A 21249-nucleotide genomic window follows, 5' to 3' on the forward strand; every position below is an offset into this window, starting at 1 on the left:
GTTCCATTGTAAGGAAAAATTTTTCAGAAAAGCTTAAGAGCTACTGCTTTAGTAATTAAAACAAAAACTTAAAACAAAAACAAAAATCAAACACAAAAGCAGGCAGAAAGGGGAACATGTACGGATAGGGAGAGGGCTTTAAAGAACTAGTACTTTTCTGACTCAAGAAGAAAAAGAAGAAGATAAGGAAACCCTCCTGCTAAATTCCATCAGAAAACAGTTCCTACAGTGGTTGGAAGAGCTGCTTCATTGTCCTAAAATTCAAACTTGCAACTGAAGGAATGGTTTAGTTCTTGTAGTTATAAAACTGCACTTGGTTTTGAGTTATTGTAGTTAGCATTTTGTTTGGTCTTTAACTATGAAATATTTTCATGACATACAAGATGACATCAAGGACTGAATCAGTTCCTCATGGGACAATAAAATTTGTGGGTGATTTCATCAGGGCCCTTAGCACTCAATCAGAAACAACTGCCAGAAATAGAGTTTGGTTGTTAACAATTACTTGTAATTTAATTACTATTAGACAAGAAAAATTACACTAGATGTACACAATGCACGATGAATAGGCTTTATGAATAGAGCATACGAACTAATAGCTAGATTCCACTCTACATCTGTCTGTGCCAGTCAGAGTGCTGGTGAGTTCCCATCATAGCCCATCACTACTTTAGTTTCTGTGTCGGTAAAATGATGATAGCATTACAAACATGCATACATGTATATAGGCATTCATATACTTAGACAATCCAAATTTGTATCTGAAGAGATTGTTGCAAAATTTAGAGATTCTGAAGTTCCCATGGAATAACCAATAAGCTATAATGGGCAAAAAGTTTTTAAATAAATAAAACATTGAGACAGAGTTGAGCTATCAACTACTAAAAGATATTAAAAATGTCAATAATTAATACAGTGAATCAACATGCAGACAAATAAGACACAAAGTCTGAGATATGTGAGAATAAAGTATAATATGCAATAATCACAAGTCTGTGAGAAAATGAAAAATGATCAATATATGGTGTTGGGGAAACTGAGTAATTATTTGTCAAGAACATACACTCCCTATCTCATATTGCATTCCAAAATAAATGTCAGATGAAACAAAGACTTAATAGAAAGAAACTCTGATTCAAGTTAGAAGAAAATAGAGACCTCATAAACACAAATATAGTGGGACAAATATAAAGATATGACCTTATTAAATTTAACAGTTTTAAGTCAGAAATGCCAAAAGTAAATAAAGGAAACATTTTCAACACAGATTGCTAATAACAGTTTCATATTCACTGTTACAAAAACCTTTCAGTGTTTTCTTCTATTAGTGGACTTATCTCAAAATATTGTCATTCCCAATTTATATCCATTCCCTTTACTATCTGAGAACTTCTTGAAAAAGAGAGATTTTTATTCATCATTTTCCCCAGTGTCTTGAACATAATTGGGGAGTGAGAGGCCTTGTTATTGGCTACTAGAAAATTATAAGTATACCAATAGAAAAAGAGAAAAATAATCTACAAATCCCAGAAATATATAAGGCTAATATGCATCTAAAATTTTAAGTTAATGATGAAGAGTACTACCACAAATTTTTAAATGGTAGTACTTTTTAGCCCATTTAAACAACAAAGATTAAAAGTGAAGGTTGATTCATTTAAAAAAAAAAAAAGTTGATGTAGATGTTGAAGATGAAAGTAAACTGCAGATTCTCCCAAATTTCTGGTAAGATTCATTCATTGGTTTTTACAGAATTCTTCCCTTGCATGCTCCAGAAATTACCTGTGACTAATATAAGGAGTAAGATCCACACTAAAAGAGGGTATTCTGTAGGTTACAAAATAAAAAGAAAAGAAAAAGAAATTAAAATCAACAGAAGAGCTACAGAGATCACGGGAGAAGGTGATGAAATCTTTGCCAGGTATCATCACTGGGATGAATCAGCGTCAGTCCTTTTCTGCCCACGTGTCCGTTTGCTTCAGGACCAAATTCCTGGAATGAGAGATAGGACCTAGCTCAGGTTTCATGCCCACAGTTTAGTCAGTGAATCATTGGGCAGTCTTATCAAGAACACATTCAAAGGAAAATCAAGACACTGTTACCAGGAGAAGGGAAAAAGGATACTTGACAGGTAAAAAACAACAGATTTCCACCATGTGTATCAAAAGCCTTAAAAATGTTCCCTTTGTTTCAGTAACACCACTTTTAGGAATTAATTCCTTGTAACTAACTAGAAATACACACAGTGTCATTAAAAATTTGTTGTTTGTAGTAGATTGATAGTAAAAATAATTTATTTGGCCAATAATAGAGGAATGATTAAGTTATGGTGTATAACATTAAATCATAAATTTGAAAGGTTGAATTGGAAAATGTTGATAAAATAATTGTGAAAAATGCAGAATGCAAAATTTATTATGCAAGAAGAACTGACATTTACGTATATAAAAAGTCCTGAATAAGATATTAACGTTTGTTTTGGGGGGAGTACTGGGATTATGGGAATTTTACTTTTAAGTGTAGAAAAATATTCTTTGCCAGGAGCAGGCACTGCTTTAATAATTACACAAAAATCTATATTAAAACAAACAAAAGAATAATTAGAGAAATGATAGTGGCTTTGGGCTTCCAGACAAATGTGTTGGAAGCAAAACATTGGACTCCTATACTTAATTTTGAAAGGAAAGGAGCGAATTATACAATATCCTTTCTTTTCTTTCTTTTTTTTTTCCATATTATAAGTTACTGTAAGTGAAGTTTGGCTAGGTTTCCTACTTTGAAAGTCAGGAGTCATTTTTGGACTTTGCTTTTCAAGTCTTTATCTCAGTATAATAGAATTGGAAATGTGTTTGCATTTTATGGTTCAAATGAAGAATTTTTATTGGCATAAGAAGTTAAAAAAAGAATAAAAGTGATTACATGTATTGATATGTGTGTGTTTTCCATTAGTTACTTTGCTAATACTCATTAGCTCATGCTTAAATTGAGGCAATATGAGCTACTATATCTTAAAAAGATAAATTATAGTCTGGTCCAGCTATTTATTAAGTACAATTAAATATTCTGTTAAATTTCATTATCCCAAGATGGAAAACCATGTGTCTTTATATAAACTAGAGAGCAAATATAGTTGAATGGTTGAATTTTTTTTTTAAAGATTTTTTTATTTGTTTATTTGACAGACAGAGATTACAAGTAGGCAGAGAGGCAGGCAGAGAGAGAGAGAGAGAGAGAGAGAGAGAGAGAGAAGCAGACTCCCCGCTGAGCAAAGAGCCCAACACGGGGCTCGATTCCAGGACCCCGAGACCACGACCCGAGCCGAAGGTAGAGGCCCAACCCACTGAGCCACCCAGGTGCCCCTAAATGTTTTTTTTCTTCTTGGTTCATACCCTACCGCTTAGAAATTACACATGCTGAAGAACAAAGGGGTCTCGATATAGCAATGGGTGGAATTTTCCTAAAAGCATAAGTATGCTATTATTATAATACATTTTTCAATAGCAGTTTACTCTGGCATATTGGCTGAGCTCTATACAGAATGATTTTGATGATCTTGTGACTTATACTTGAACAAGTAATGCATTAATTGGAAAAGAACAGAAGAGGAGAAAGAAAATTGGCTGATCATTGGTTCCCTCTAAAAGCCGCCACTTTCTTGTGACTCATGGAGATGTACAATCTGATAGCTAGTTCCATTCCAGGCTGTAGGATAGGGCCAATTTTGTTGTTATTATTCTCTCTTATTAAATTAATGTATACAGTTTCCAAATGGATAATATATACAAAAAATGCACAGTAAAAATTCTCTCTTCTCTATCCTTGTCCTTTACACTCAGTCCTCATGGCCCCCAATAGGTAACCACTCATTTGTTGCCTAGTGTATTTTCAGAGATTGCCAAGCCCATACAAACACTAAACTTTGAAACTTTCTTTTCCATTTCTCAGCTTTTATACAGATGGTAACATTTTTTTTTTTTACATACTTTACTTCCTGCTTTTTAAACTCAGCAATCTTGGGCGACAGTCAAAGTAGGTACATTAAGTTTCCTCATTTTTAAGCTCCATGGTATAACATCTGTTGAAACTACCGTAATTTATTTGTTATTAAACAGTCTCCTCCTGATGAACGGTTTCATTTTTTCAAATATTCTGGTTAACACAACCAATGCTGTCATTAATAACTTTCTGTACATTATTTCACATATGCAAGACTCTGCAGGACCTAGACATAGAATCCCTGGATTTAGATATATGTGTTTGTTTACTTTGAAAATGAATGTGCATTTGTTTTCTCATTCAATTATCTTGCTTTTCTTGTCTTCAGTTGCATGATTAATAATGCTGAATGAGGGGCACCTGGGTGGCTCAGTGGGTTAAAGCCTCTGCCTTTGGCTCAGGTCATGATCTCAGGGTACTGGGATTGAGCCCTGCATCGGGCTCTCTGCTCAGCCGGGAGCCTGCTTCTCCCTCTCTCTCTCTGTCTTCCTCTCTGTCTACTTGTGATCTCTCTCTAATAAATAAACAAACAAACAAAAAATAATGCTTAACGAGACTGGACCCAAGACTCCCATTCATCCTATTTCCCTAGAGACTCCTGCCCAGGTTTACACTTATCTATCAGCATGCTTTGTAGGTATGCAATTTATTGTGAACTAATTTTGTTTGGTGATCTTCCAGCATCTGCTTAACCATCTTGGCCACAAATATAGCTATGAAAATAGGGAAATTTTGTCAGATTGTTCCTTAATTTCAAATCTTTTTTTTTCCTATCCTCTGGCCTACTAGACTAACAAATTATATGAGCATTGTGAGTGCTTGATATTCGTCTACTAAATGACAATATTAAAAATAATCATGTCCCATGTTGGCAAGGATACAGTGAACTGGGAGCATTCAGAAACTGTTCGTTGCAATTAAAATTGGCACAGCCCTTTTGAAAAGCAATTTGGCAGCATGTTGGGAAAAAAAATACAAAATATTCATACGGTCTGATCCATTAATATTCCTTCTGGGAATCTATCCTAAGGAAATAGTATAAAATATGGAAAAGGTCTTATGTTTGAAGATGTTGATGGATGTATTATGTAAAATATAAAATCAGAAGCAACTCAAATGGCCAATAATACATCTAGGCATGTAAAATTGAGGATAACATACAACAATTAAAAGTAGATATGAGAATTATAAAAAAATAAAATACATATGCTATAATGTTTCTTGGGGAAAACATGGTACAAAATTACATATTAGTCCTACCATAGCTGTATAAAACCTGCATGTAACAACACTGAAATTACAAATGGATTGTAAAGTGGTGGGAAAACAGGTAATTCATTCCCTATCTTTTTATCCCGTTTTCTAGAATGTTTTACAACATTTTAAATTAAAAAAAATTAGATTTTCCCTTTTGTCTTTGATATTTTGCACTGAATATAAATCATAGTGTTTGGTTATGTTCTTTACCACTACTCAGTGATATGTGATTTTTCATCTTTTATACAAAGGTGAGTTTATCCTGGACTGTGCAGTGCAATGCATGTTTTCTTCATAAGTGCTCTCTCACTTCCTTCTATACATCTAAAGACATCTTAATCACTGAACTTCTTTTCAGTCTCATTCCTTGTGATAGATATTTTTTCTCTTTGGAAGAAAAATTCAGATATTTTAAACAGTCCTGAACATGGCTTTTGCCTACTTCTTAGACTTAATCTCCCAACATTCTCCCCTCTGCTCACTAAGCTTCTATCATGCTGATCTTTCTCCTTATCAAACACTCTAAGCCAAATCAGACTGTCTCCTAATTCTTAATTAAACGCTACGTAGTTCATTAAAATATATGCAGGGAAAGTTAATAACCTAGCAAATATATCATGCACATAGGATTACCCTGTGGAATAGATGGACACTAGATAAGCTTGCCCATGACAGTTGTGTATCTTTAAGAAAAAGCAAATAACTAAAATACAATGAGAAAAATAACCCCCTTTTTTTCTTTTAACATATGAGTTAGTTTGTTAAGTTGACGTGAAGTAGGAAGGGAAAATGTGAAGTATGTTTTTCCTCCACTAGCTCTTTGGAAAATGAATGTGGTGGCATTGTCTCTCTTTACTGAAGTGCATTTTGTATCGTAGACTATCTTGTTATCTTTGCCCAGTTGATTATCACATTATCTTCAAAGTGTAAAGCTCACAGTTAATTTCAAGGAGACTGCAATGAGAAGAGTGTCATCTCACGTTTGAAGCACTGTTTTACAGTTCTGTCTACTTATCTTTCCTGTCAAGTGAGCTGATTTTGAATTTCTTCATAATAAAGATGTTATTTTCTGAGATGGTACATCAGTGATAATGGGATCATTTTGAAGTCACAGTAGAAAGAAATGCTTTCTAAAGGACTTGCTTTGGACAATGCCCCATCTACGGCCGGCCAGGACTGTCATCTGAGGCTTGGTCACATTTTAAAGAATACAACATGTTGTGCTTAATTTTTTTAAAGACTTTATTTATTTGAGAGACAGCAAGAGCAAGACAGACCACAGAGGAGGAGAAGGAGAAGCAGACATGCCACTGAGCGGAGAGTACAATGTGGGGCTCAATCCCAGGACCCCGAGATCATGACTGGAGCTGAAGGCAGATTCTTTTTTTTTTTTTTTTCTTAAAGATTTTATTATTTATTGGACAGAGATCACAAGTAGGCAGAGAGGCAGGCAGAGAGAGAGAGAGGAGGAAGCAGGCTCCCTGCTGAGCAGAGAGGCCGATGTTGGACTCAATCCCAGGACCCTGGAATCACGACCCGAGCCAAAGGCAGAGGCTTTAAGCCACTGAGCCACCCAGGTGCCCTGAAGGCAGGTTCTTAATCTAACTGACTGAGCAGCCCAGGTGCCCCTCTGTTTTGCTTATAAGTGCAGAAACCTCCCTCCATTGTACATTTTAGCCATATCATTGCCAAGATCTTCTCTTCTCTTGTCTTTTCCTAGCCAAACTCAGAGATTTCACTTTTAAATTTCCCACCGACACCGGATAATAGCTTCAACTTGTGAGTATTTTTATTAAAATAACTTTGAATAGCTTGAAGGCTCTAAAAACACATTTATTTAAAATTAAGTTTATAAAAAATAAAAATAAAATAAAATAAAATAACATTTATAATTAAATGTTCAGTCCATGATTAGGAGTAGGGGTGACATAACAAAATTTGAAAATAAAGTTAAAATATCATTTTAGTAAACGGGACAGTAGTTCCTGCCTCATTGAGCTTTTCACTGAGAGCTTTTCAGAGTAAATAACTTTGGAAGTGTTACTATGTGTTAATACTAGTTAGTACTAGTGTTACTATGTGTTAATCATTTTATTGACATAATATGACTTCAAACTTAGCAAAACCTTAGGAGGTAGGTTTTCCATTTTATAGATGTTGAAACTAAGAACAAGATAAAGGTTAGGTAATCTTTCTAAGATTTAAAAGTGTGTTTTGGATAGAGCCAGGGATCCAACACCAGAGCTGCAAACAAAAAGTGTTCTATTTTTGTTAATTGTCTTTTAGCATAAAGTGATCGAATTTTCAACTTTTCCCTCTGCTGAACAAACTGAATAAAGGAGGTGAAATTTATGATATACATACATACACACATGTTCATACATGTGCTTATGTATATTTATATACGAATATATGTGTATATAAATCTATTTATATCTATTGCAAGAAAGGAGATTTCAAGAAAACAGGCCCAGATTAGTCTAATAAATGGAAAAACAAGTGCATCTTCCTCTAACTTTGACTATAATTTCTGTCTTATTCATATTCTTTGTCATATAGTTTACTATGCGGTTTTACTATTTCACATTGCAATTTAAAATGGAGAAATGAAATAAGGGATATTTAAAAATCAAATTTGAGAAATCCTCCAATAAGATTCCCTCCAGATAGTCAGTTTAAAAATAAAATTAAGATATTTGGCTACTAACCAAACCTTTGGTTGGTGGGGAGGGAGAATGGGAATGAGGAATTGAGTGCATTACTACTATTAGATTTTTTTTTTTTAAAGCCTCATTTTAGGGTGATAATTTATTTCATTTTTTTAGTTGGTGAGGGGAAAATGATATCCCCTACTTAATTTTCCCCTATAACTCAGATAGGATTTCAAATCTATATTTTGCCATCAGTATTTTATACCACTATTTATGATGGCTGATCATTTTCATGTACATAAAATTCTGAAAAATATCCAAAAATAATCTAAAGCAAAGATTTTAGTATTCAGAAACTCAGTGATTAACTCATGTTTGAACTGATGACTTACACCTGAAGCCTTGTTTCCTAGCTCTCTTAATGTCATATTCATTGTCATATTTATATCTGCAGCTTTACCACTTGCAAAAGTGATTTACCCAGCAGGACCTAGCTTAACATCCAAGGGGCCATGAATCACAATCATGACTTTTTTTTAAAATTAAACACATTAATGTTGTATTTCAAGAAACTGACTTCTCATAGCTTCTGACTGAAGACTATTAAGCGTAACTTGGTCTATATTTGATACTAGATGCTCCAGAACAGAAAAGGTAGATTGAGCATTAATCATTATTATTGTTTTTCTTTCCTCACATTTGTTTTGCTTTCTTTTCAGTTACTTTTTATACATACAGTGCTAGCTCAAAACTAAATTATTGTACTCTAAGATTTCCCCCCCAAAAAATAGCAAGATTTTCAGAGTTCCCCAGAATGAAGAAATAGATAATATGAAAACATAAGAAAGATGGAGACTCAAGAGTTTATGTGCTTTAGAATCATATATCCATGTCTTGGGTATTACTTCATATTTATGAACCACTTCTTATGTGTGGCAAAATTAGTGTAGGTTCTAGTGGTCATAGTGACATGGACCTTCCTTTTAAAAATTATTTAGGTTGCTTTCTAATCTTAGTCATCTAATGAATTAGAAAATAATGAATATCCATGTTATCTTCAAGTCACATTGTAGTTCCAAGAACCCAGTTCATTAACAACGAAGGGTGAAAAGATAATACCTTATAAACCAATTTAACTTGATGATTTTGAAAAATTTAATTTGGAAAATACATGTATAGCAAAGTTAGTATTATATTTTCATTTTTCAAATAGGTATACTGTAATCAGAAAGAAGTATATAGATTCTTTTCTCTATTTATGTATTTTACTCACATTTTGTTTTTCAGCAAATGCTGTTGTCCAAAACAAGTGTGAACTACAATTCAACTGAATGAATAACTAGTGCATTAATGAATATTTGGATATCATACACAATGCAATAAGTATTAGTTTTAACAGAAATTTCATGTGCATACCACAAAAACAATGAACAAGAATATATACAAAATTTTCTGTGTAGACATAAAGAGTGAACCGTTTTCTTTTAGCAATGTGCAATCTTGTTTATGATTTAATTTTTTTCAGTGGAATGCATTATTTTCACTGAGCAACTTTTATTTGTCTGGTGAGCCAGTATCTTCCTTGCTGAGTATGTATGTATGTATTTATGTATTTATTTATTGGCTAGCTTAAAAAACTAAAAAATATTTAGCCTCAATTATAGTTCTGTATTCAGCTCTAGTTTTAGTCCCTTTTATGTGCCAGATTTTGTTCTAAGGGCTGAGAATGCAAAGTCTCTATATTCTCATGGAGTTTACATTTTATTTGGTGAGGAAGGTAATAGACTGGGCAGGACAGGGGAAGGAGGAGAGAGGCAACATAGAAGCAATAGAATAGCATATCAGGTAATGTGAATGCTATGAATAAATACAAAATCAGGAGCTCCTGGGCGGCTCAGTTGATTAAGTCTCTGACTTTTGATTTAGGCTCAGATCATGATCTCAGTCAAGGTCACGGGATGGAGACCCTGCCACACCCCATGTTGGGCTCTGTACACTCAGCCAGAAATCTGCTTGTCTCTCTCCCTCTGCTCCTCTTCCTGCTCATTTCTCTCTCTCTCTCTCTCTCAAATAAATAAGTAAATAGAAACTTAAAAAATAATAAAAACAAAGAAGAAGGACATAGGCACTAATAGAAGTATGAACTTTAGGTTTTAGGTAAGGTTAAGGTTTTAGGTAAGGTTAAGAAAGGTTTTTCAGAAGATGTGATATTGAGCAGAGACCTGAATTTAAAAAAGGACCATGCCTTGTTCCTACATTACTATTTGGGAACAAATCCTCCAGGTAGAGATGCTGTGGAAGGAATAAGCCTGGTGTGTCAGAAACACTTTAGTCAACCTAGTGCTACTAGAGGGAAGGAGTAAGGAAGAATGTAGGTGAGATTGGAGAGGTAAGGAAAATAAGCCCTTTGTAGTCTGTAGAAAGGATTATAGACTTGGAAGTGTCAACAGATGGAGGGTTTTGACTGGGAAGATGGGTTGATGGGTTTCTGGCTGCCAGGTGTAGAGCTCACAATAGGAAAGAGGAGGCCCAGTAAGAAATGATTTAGAGCTATTTCAGAGATCCACAGAGAGAGAATGGTGGTCTTGGAAACAGGGAAGAAACACTTCAGCTATGTTCAAGCACTTTGAGTATGAATTATCTTGTTTGCTAATGTCTGGCTTTTGATTCTACGTGCTATATGAGGATAATGGCAGAAACCAAAGTGCTGTAGACTCACTGGGGAACAGTACTGGACACTTATCATGTATGTGCATTTTATATTTCCTAAGGCAACTTATCAATAATAAAAACACTAAAAGATTTGACTATGTGAAAGCTAAATGTGCTATTAGCATTTCCAACTTTTCTTCCATTTAGATTTAATTCCTACTACACAATTTATCATTTTATATGCTTTCTCCTCCTCATTTGGTTATTGCTTACTGACCTGCAAGTTCTGAGAGGAGACATACTCTGTAGTTACACAGAGATTTTTATTGTGGGGACATAGAATTTAAAACGTTTTAATCAGTCTGAGCTATGAGTTGCCAGAGGCAGAATTCCAATTCAAAATAGGTGAGAAAAATTTATTGGTTTGTATCACTGAGTGACCTAAGGGGTAAATTCAGTTGTAGCAGGATCAAAGTTTTCCGACCAGGGGTGTGGAGGTATTCTGTAGCCCTGCTTCATTGTATTATGGCTAGCTTCTGCTTGGTTTTATTGTCAGGCAGTTTCTCTTTCTCCTCCTCACATCTCACATTCCCCCTTTCTCACCCCAAGGTTGGCAATCTCCAAATTAAAGATGTCAAAAATGGTAAAAAAAAAAAAAAAAAAAAAGAAAAGAAAAAAGAAAAAAAAAAGCATGAAGCTCTTGTCCCATAACTCTGGGAAAGGTCACAATTTGGGTGACGTGACTGAATCAGTGTGATCAGGAGAAAAGAGTGCTGACTCATATGCCTATACATTTCTTCTCTGGAACTACATACAAGGACTGATCATGAGCCTAACAAAAGCTGTTGAGGATACAAAAAGAAATTACATCCACTTCATTTGACTTGCTACAAATAAACTTCAGCTTTCTGAATTTCTTGGAAGCTGCCATTCCTTATTTCTGGGTTAATTTTTGTGAGAAAAGATGTATAGACTCCAAGGGAACAGAACAAACCTCATTAGCATTTGGGTGAATGCAAAAATTGCCCAATGGCCATTAGATAACAATGGGCAGATCATTTTCTGTTAACCATAACTTCCAGTGATGATGCACGTATTAATTTGAACCATATTTTCCACCACCACCAAAAGTTGCATGAAATTGAGAAGAAAATGAAAACCTTAAAAGTAACAAAGGTAATGAAGGATTATAGTGCTGAAATCTGGGAGAGAGCTGCGTCTACCATTGGAGCATATTTTTACCATCCAAAAGAAAAATGAGAGACTGAGTTGTAATCTTGGTGATCTTGTGGGTCTGGGTGGAATCCCAGAACCTCCATAGGGGGATAACTAACTATCCCTCTTTTGGGACTGGACTTTTAAGAAGCTGAGCCTTAAAGTAAGTTTATTGGAAGCCAACTTTTCTTTGCATCAACTTGCAATCCACCTGTATGTTATATAGTAGCCTGGAAAACCACAAACCTTGAAATCAGATTAAGGTGGTTCAAGCCGGTAGCATCCTGAGTGTGTGGCAGAAGAAAATGAAAATCCTCTCTGAAGGAAGTATCATTTTAGGCTTGAAATGTTTTAGTGAATTATTTTTCATGTGTAATACTCAGTATACATTTAAACCAAATACACATTGACAGGTCATCAAGATGAACATTGTCAATGAAGGGCAGATGGTCATCACATGCCTCTTGATATAATGTTCTGACAGGGAGACAGTATCATTTATATAATAGGATGGTTCAGAATGTATAAATTAATCATTGAGAAACAACAGATGAGCCTTAATGAAAGGTCATTCTATTTAAAAGAGGGAGAGCAAGACTATGTTATTCAAGTATGTCAGTGTTATAAAACAAGACAGAGGTTGTGGAAATGTCCCAAATTGAAGGAGACTAAAGAGTCATCACAACTAAATGCTATACATGATCTTAAATTAGATTCTGTACCACAAAGATAAATATGGCATAAAGTAACATTACTGGGGTGCCTAGATGGCTTAGTTAGGTAAGGGACTGACTCTTGATGGCTCAGTTAGGTAAGGGTCTGACTTTTGATTTGGCTCAAGTTGTGATCTCGGGGTCCTGGGATCAAGCCCCACAGCGGGCTCTGCATTTGGTGGGGAGTCTGCTTGAGGATTTCTCTCCTGCTCCCTTTGCCCCTCCCTCTGCTCTTTCTCTCTCAAATAAATAAATCTTTAAAAAGAAAGTGACATTGGGGCATATGGGTGGCTCAGTGGGTTAAGCCTCTGCTCTCGGCTCAGGTCATGATCTCAGGGTTCTGGAATCGAGTCCTCCATTGGGCTCTCTGCTCAGCAGGGGGCCTGCTTCCCCCCTTCTCTTTCTGCCTGCCTCTCTGCCTACTTGTCATCTCTCTCTCTGTGTGTCTAATAATAAATAAAATATATTTTTAAAAAGTGACATTATTGTCTCAATTCATAAAATAGAATCCTGGATGGAGGACTAGATAAGATTATTTGTTTTAGTCAGTTTGGTCTGTTATAACAAAGTACCATAAAAAGGGTAACTTATAAACAACAGAAATTTGCTTTTCTTGGTTCTGGAGCATTGAAGTCCGAGATCAGAGTGTTAGCATTGTTGGGTTCTGGGGAGAGACCTCTTCTAGATTGGAGACTGCTGACTTTTCACTGTATCCTCACTCACATGATGGAAAGAGCTAGCAAGCTCTACGAATTCTTTTTATAGGGGCACTAAACCTGTTCATAAGGGTACTATCCTCATGACCTAATTACCTCCCAAAGGACCCACCTCCAGATGCCATCACATTGGGATTGGGATTTCAAGATAGGAATTTTGGAGGGACACAAACATTGAGTCATTGTAGTATTATAATGATGTTAAATTAGCTTATTGGTAGTTGTCTTGTAGTTATATAAGATAATATTCTCATCTTAGAAACTGAACACTAAAGATTTTATGAGTAGAATTGTGTGTATAACTTACTTTCAAATTTTTCAGGGAAGAATTATACATAGCATTTATTTAAAGAGAATTACACATAATATTTATTTAGAGACACTTACATGTATTACATATATTTATAAATAGAACAGCAGAGCAAAGAGTCAAAATGTTAACAGTATTGAATCAAGGAAAGGTTATGTGGATGTTCTATGTATTACTTTTACTCTTAGAAATTTATTGTAGCTTTGAAATTATATGAAAATGAGAAGTTGAAAAGAAATATTAGGCCCACCAGGACCTAAGATATCTAAGTTATCAGATGCAAACTGCAATACCACTAAATAAAAAAATAAATATATTTTTGGTATTTTCATTGAGGAAAAGTACCCATACTTGAAAATCTATGCAAGGGTGAAATAGCAGAATTGAAAAATAATCATATTGAAGTTATGAATTGAAAATACAATAACTGAAACTAAGAATCTACTGAATTAGATACAAAAGAAGAGGTACTTACCAAGTTGGAAGTTGAGGCAGAAGAAGCAATTGTGATTGTCAGGTTAAGATAAAGAAAGGAGGACAAGAGAATAGTGGGAGGACTTTCCAGGCATTTAATAGAGTTCTAGAAGGAAAGGAAAGAAGGAAGCAGAAGCAATATTTGATAAGATGATGCCTACAAAATTTTCAGAACTGATTAAAAATTTTAATCCAAAGATTTAAGGAGTCCAAACAATCCCAAGTAAATTTTTTAAAAGTAGACCATATTTGGACACATCACAATAAAATTACAGAACCAGTAATACCAGAGGGGAAACACAGCTTTCCTTCAAAAGTTAGATAGAACATCTGCAACACCAGGGGAAGACAGAAGAAAGTGAAATGTTTTATTCAATGTATTGAATGGAAATAATTGCTTATCTATAAATTTATACTTAATGGAAATAATCATAAAACAACAAAGTATAAAAAATGGGAAAATCAGACAAAGGAAAAGCCAAACAAAATCTTACTTTATCACCAGCAAACCTGCACTGAAAGAGTTAATTTGTGGATTAAAAAAAATGATCCCACAGGTATAGGAAACGATAAAGAGCAAAAAGGATGATAAATGTGTACATAAATCAAAATGAAATTTGGCTTTACAAAATAATGAAATTTAATAAATTGAGTTGAGAGAATTAAAATACACAAACAAAAAAATTATATGAGTCAAGGGAAAGTTAAATGAACTTAAACTGGCTTTTTTGGTCCTTGATTTATCTGAAGAGGGAGGGGCATATGACTTTGATAAATTGAGAATGTGTGCTATAATTTCTAGAGTAATTCTGGGAGAATGGAAAACTGTATAATACTGGATGAAAAAGTGAAATGCTAATTAAAAGCACATTCAGTCTAAAAGGAAACCAAAAATTAAAAATTAAAAAAAAAATTGTGAGTAGAGTTGGAATAAATAGAAAGGATGAGATGGCCAGGTCACAACCAATATTTTGGTAATGACATAAAATGGAAAATGGTTAAATTATCTCAATCTCAAAGACTGTTGGACAGTGTTAAAAAATATAATAATGTAGTGTTTTCAAAGGAACATGCAAAACATTAGGATGTGGAAAGTTTGAAAGAAAAAGTTACCACTACTGACTGATTCATATGTGGGTAGTAATGGCTTTTTCAAAGATAGCACATCAATTCAGGCAAGGTAAGGATTACAAACCTATACATCTGAGAGAAATATACCAGTATTGATAATTAAAAATTATTTGTGATATAATCATCACGAAAATGCAAATCAAAGCCGTAATGACATATTACTGCACACCTGTTAGAATGACTGTCATAAAAAAGAGATAACAGCTGTTGGTAAGGAATTTGGAGAAAAAAGAACCTTTGTGGACTGTTGATGGGAATGTAAATTGGTACAGCCACTATGGAAAGTTGTATGGAAATTCTCCCAAAAATTAAAAATTGAACTATCCTATGATCCAGCAATCTGACTTCTGGGAATATATTTGAAGGAAATGAAAACAGGATCTCAAAGAGGTATCTGCACTCCCATGTTCATTGCAGCACTATTTAAAATAACCCAAACATGGGAACAACCTAAATGTTCATAAATGAGTGAATGGATAAAGAAAATGTGGTGTACATAGACACACACACACAGACATGTGCGCACACACACAGGGCCATCAATCCAGTCATTAAGAAAGGAGGAAATGCTGCCATTTGCACCAATATGGATGAAACTTGAGGGCATTATGCTGAGTGAAATAAGGTAGAGAGAGAAAGAGAAATACTGTGTGATCTTCCTTATATGTGGATTCTACGAAAGCTGAACTAAAAAAAAACAAACAAACAAACCAGAAAGTAGAGTTGTGGTTGCCAGGGGCTATGGATGGAAGAAATGGGGAGATGTTGGTCAAATGTACAAACTTCCAGTTGTAAGATGTATAAGTTCTGAGGATGTATGTCTGCTATACTTAACAATACTGGATTTTATACTTGAAAGGTGCCAAGAGACTAGATCTTACATGTTCTCACTCCTCACTACACAAGGTGATTATGTAAGGTGATAAAAGTGTTCACTAATGTTATTGGTAACCATATTTTGCAGTATGCATATGAGTCAAATCAACATGTACCTTAAATTTACACAATATTACATGTTAATTATACCTCAATGTACCTCAATAAAGCTGGAAAAATTCTTTATGATAAAATTTCAACTTTTAGGTTGTATTTCCCAATCCAAAAGGACTCTAAGAACTCTGGTCCTTTGATAACCGTAGGGTAGGAGGTCAGATAAAGTTCCCCACCAATGCAAAGCATTCAACTTTTTTTTTTTTTTTTTTTTTTACAATGGTTAAGGCAAGGAGAGATAACAGTTCTCTGTTTAGTCCAGCATTTGGATGCTGTCATATAGAATTTCTTCGAGACTGTCTCTCTCTGAAAACTGGTCTCCAGTCTTAATCTCCCTGAGTCAGTTTTTGCGAAAATAATTGATTTGTTGATACTTATCAGGTGACAGTTGGGATAATTGTGTATTTGATGGACAATACAGCAAGTTAATCTACTTAACAAAAATATTCTCTTTTTTTTTTCAGACATGTCAAAACCCAGGTAACTTGTAGTCACTTAGATTTTCTTTGCTAGCGCTTCCTTTGATGAATTAAGAGTGCACTTATATCTTTTGATTGCATATCTTCAGTCCTGAAGTATGTTAAGAGTATCTCTTCTCATGTTGCACCCACTAAGAATAATGTGGCTTTGTCATTAGGTTAAAATCCTCAATAAGATCATATCCTATTGTGAGCATTGCTGCTGACTAGGAGATTGGAGGGTCCCAATCCTTCACAAAAAAAATTGTCAACAATATTAGCCTGATGTGCTTTTGAACTGAGCCTAGCAGTAAACTTTTTAAAATACTTCCACTCATAATGTTTTTCTGAAAATAAATAAATTGGAAAAAAAATAAAATAAAATATTTCCACTCAGTATGTAGAAATCCTGCTTGACATTGGTTTTCAGATTTAAAATGTGGAAGAATAAAATTTTTTAAAAAGAGGTTTTGGAAAAATTGTCTTAGATGCTGAAGAATCTAAGAGTCCCTTGGCAGGGGAGAAAAAAAAAAAGCTCAAATGGTGTCTTTGACCTAATAATTTAACCTGGCTTCTTACCAGCACCAGACTCAAGTCTGTCACTGTGATTAGCATATACAATTTTACTTTCACTTGTATGAACATTATGATTTAATTGGTATGTTGCCAGTGTGTCTTTAACAAGTGTTCTTCTGGTCACATATGTTTGCTAGCTCTTCTAGTAAAGACACAATTTGTGTCAGGAGTTGATCAATCATTTGTGGTTTTATCAAATTGTTTGTGTAGAATCAAACTACAGAGTTATTTTGTTTTAAAAATATTCAGAACTATTAATAGTGATTTATTTATCATTCTAAATTATCATTTTTATTTCATTTTTATTGAGGCATAGTTGACATACACATTTTTTAAATTTTATTTATTTATTTTTCAGAGATCACAAAGGGGCAGAGAGGCAGGCAGAGAGAGAGGAGGAGGCAGGCTCCCTGCTGAGCAGAGAGCTGATGTGGGGGGCTCAATTCCAGGACCCTGGGATCGTGACCTGAACCAAAGGCAGAAGCTTTAACCCACTGAGCCACCCACGTGCCCCATACATTGTTATTTTTATTAAAAATACATTTTTTTTCTTGTTTGCAAATATGATACTTCTTTTTTGGGCACTTCTTTTTTTCTTGAGTGTGATAATACTGTTAACTTAGGCAATTGAAATATTTTGGTACACTTATATCAACTAAAATAATACTTTTGTTTAATATTTTAAAGCCCTTCAAGATTTGGGACTATCCTTTCTTATAAATAAAGGTTATAAGAGATGTTTTGCATAAATTATATGGATGTATAATCTTATATCCTAATAAAACTCTTAAATTTACATAAATGGGTTGTTACATATTGACTATCTATTTCTAATTAGAGAGCTGTTTCATGGCTCAGTTCAATGTGTCCGTTAGATTGCAAAATAGCTCCAGAGCAGGAATACTTAATAAATTATATCTCTTAAACATTATTAAAACAAATCATGCATATTTAGTAAGAACTCTGTTAAAGTGGTAATAGTGATACATCCATTGAATCTTGAAACTTAATTGAAATATTAGGTAACCTTTTAGAAATGAAGAGCTTGTTCTACATAATAAAATATAAGCTACAGAATAATAAACTATGCTTTTTTGCTTTATGTCAACTCATATTTAAAAAGTCCCAGTTTAATATCATAGTGACTAAGTATAAATCCATCTACTGTGAAGAGGCTTCTAGAATGGTTAGTAATCTCCATACAAAATGAAGTGAGGATTTTTTTTTTTATAGTCTTGCTATTTTCTGCTTATATGTCGATGAGAAACACTGAACTTTTCCGGTCTTAGAAGGGATTCTTTCAGAGTGCCAGTGGCCTGTGGCATGGTATTTGGTTTTCTGCAACAAAGGTAGGAGGCGTCATGGCAGCTACCTTCATCATCCCCTACCTTCTAGCTCCTTGCAAGGCTGGCAGGGAAATCTTCAGTGCTACCAAATTTTCTATTTAGAAAATGGAATGAAGCAGCACTTTACCTCAGAAAAGTTTTATGAGGATGAAATATATGTAACTTGAAAACTCAGACTAACAATACTGTATAATTGCTGTGAAATTTCAAAATATTCCCTCCCCCCCTTTATCCTTCCATTGCCAAACATAATCCCATTTTAGCTCAGTGAGTTGAGCAGAATTAACTCTTGCAGACCTGACTTCACAGCTTTTCTGTTTACTCCCAAGGTTTATGCTGAGATATTTTGAAAATGTAATGATAGTTTAATGTCCATGTGGTAGGGAAATGCTTCACTTGGCTTGATAAGATAGGGTATGTTTTGAAGCATTTCTACATACTATATCATATTTAACAATAAATTTATTATTTTACCTATTCATAAACTACAAGTTTTTATAGGTTTTCCAATACCTAGTCCATAATTCCTAATAGCTTGAGAATAAATATAAGGCTGTTGAGCAGGATTTTCTTTCACTTTGTACCAGGCCTTGGAAATAAAATGAAAAAAGTCCTGCTGAAATTCTAGCATAGTCGCACTTTTATCAAGAATTTGAAAACTGATAGAGATGGATGGGAGGGTGGGAGAACTAAGGTATTTGGTACAAAATATTCCATACCAGCCTCTTTAGGACTTTTCTGTTTCTGGGAGGAAATGGTAAGGAATGCTTTATGCACACCTAAGTGTGAAAATCTGTAAGAACAGCAAAAAACTCAATGAGAATGGGCATTTGATTTGCAAAAAACTTTGTGATAGAACTCTAGCATAGCACAATGCTTTCTAGCCCATCATAGGCAATTGAAAAACTATTGTTGCATAAATAGCAGTCTTGTTAAATCCTTTAAAGTATATAAAATATTTTGACATTACTTGCTATGTAAAAGAGAGTAGTACCCACCCTTTATTTTGTTTTTGCCCATAACCCTCTCAACATTGGCCATACTAGCACATGTCGTTGCTGCAAGTCTTGTCTCTCTCTAGCTGAGGGTTTCTGGACGTCATGCAGGGCAGGTGGGGCGTGCCCAGAGGTTACTGTGACCAGGAGCATCCTCAGCGAATAACATATTCAAGTTGGAAGTAAGTTTCCAGCTTCTTGTTTGCCAGGTGGGATAAGTCTGAGGAATATTCTGTATTGTCTCCCAGCATTCCCTAGCATGACAGTTGCTTAAGGCGTTAACCTACTCAGCTATGTACCTATCTTTATCTCACTTCTGTACTCCCTTATTGGTGCTTCCTGAGATCAGCTTTCAACTACATACTAGCACTCAAACTCTCCTCACTAATTCTGGGGGATCTAATTCTGGCAGAATCCAAGCTAACATAAGTACCTTCCATAAAATTCTGTGAACACTAACAAGGGAAAAATTATAGCACAGGTACTGAAGGGATAGACTGGTCAAGTGTTTTGCTTATTTGGTTGTTTTACCAATTCCTAGTTTATGTCATTCCCCTGAGACTTGGTAACTTAACTACTCCATTTCCCCAGGCTAGTAAAGATTGCGTGTGGTGGATATCTTAGAATAAGATGAATAATCAAAGACAACAGCTATAATTATTTAACTGTGAAACAACATAAGCATTTAGAGGACTACATAAATAATGTGTGTGTGTCAGAGGATAGATTTGAAACATGTGTGCTATTCCAGTATTGATCAAAACATAAATGAACATTGCAACATGTTAGTCTGGATAATCAGCTCAGCTACCTGGGATAGCAGTAGGACAGATAAATGAGTGGACAAATCAAGCTTTAAAAGGGAGCATTTGCTAATAAGACTCAGCCTATTTCCAGTTCCTTGAGGGTATGGAGAAGAAAAAGCCAGGGTACTTTAACTCTTCCAGCACAGTACAGTCACATTGTTGCTGGGGAAGACTTGAAGACACACTTAATAGTATGTGAACCTCTTGAGCACCCAGACTAATCGGAAACCATACTAAGGAAATCATAATAAGGAAACCTACCCTCTTCTTTGAATTTCCAAAAGAAAGCATTACCTTCTCCTTATGTAGCATCACCATGGTTTGGGGTGGATATAGATTTCATACTTAATAATCCAGCATATTTACAAATTCCTGTTAAAAAAATCAAAAGTCAGATGGGACACTTGGGTAGCTCAGTGGGTTAAAGCCCCTTCCTTTGGCTCAGGTCATGATCCTGGGGTCCTGGGATCAAGCCCTGCATGGCATTGGGGTCTCTGTTCCACAGGGAGCCTGCTTCCTCCTCTCTCTATGCCTCTCTGCCTACTTATGATCTCTGTCTATCAAATAAATAAAATCTTTAAAAAAAGCAAAAGTCAGATAATTAAAGATTGTTTTTGTCATAGCAACTATAATAAAAGAAATCAATATATCTTGTAACTTTAATGCAAATGATTGCTGCTTATGTGTAAGGAAAATGATAGGATTATTTTCCTAAACAAATTGCAGAATTTGAATTTGAGATTATTTCATTTAAAAATGGGAAAACTTTCAGAATTTCTGGAAGATGAGTTTTCACCTTGCAAATAGACTCAGTTCCAATATAAAAACCTAAAATTCAATATTACAAACCAAATAAAACGTGATAAAAATTTGCCAGTATACTCAAAATTAGTTGGTTAGTTATATTCAATACCAAAATTATTATCATATGTGTTTGATTCTTTTGTAATTTTAATATTCTGA

Source organism: Neovison vison, chromosome 3 (assembly GCF_020171115.1).
Source record: "Neovison vison isolate M4711 chromosome 3, ASM_NN_V1, whole genome shotgun sequence".
NCBI lineage: Eukaryota > Metazoa > Chordata > Mammalia > Carnivora > Mustelidae > Neogale > Neogale vison.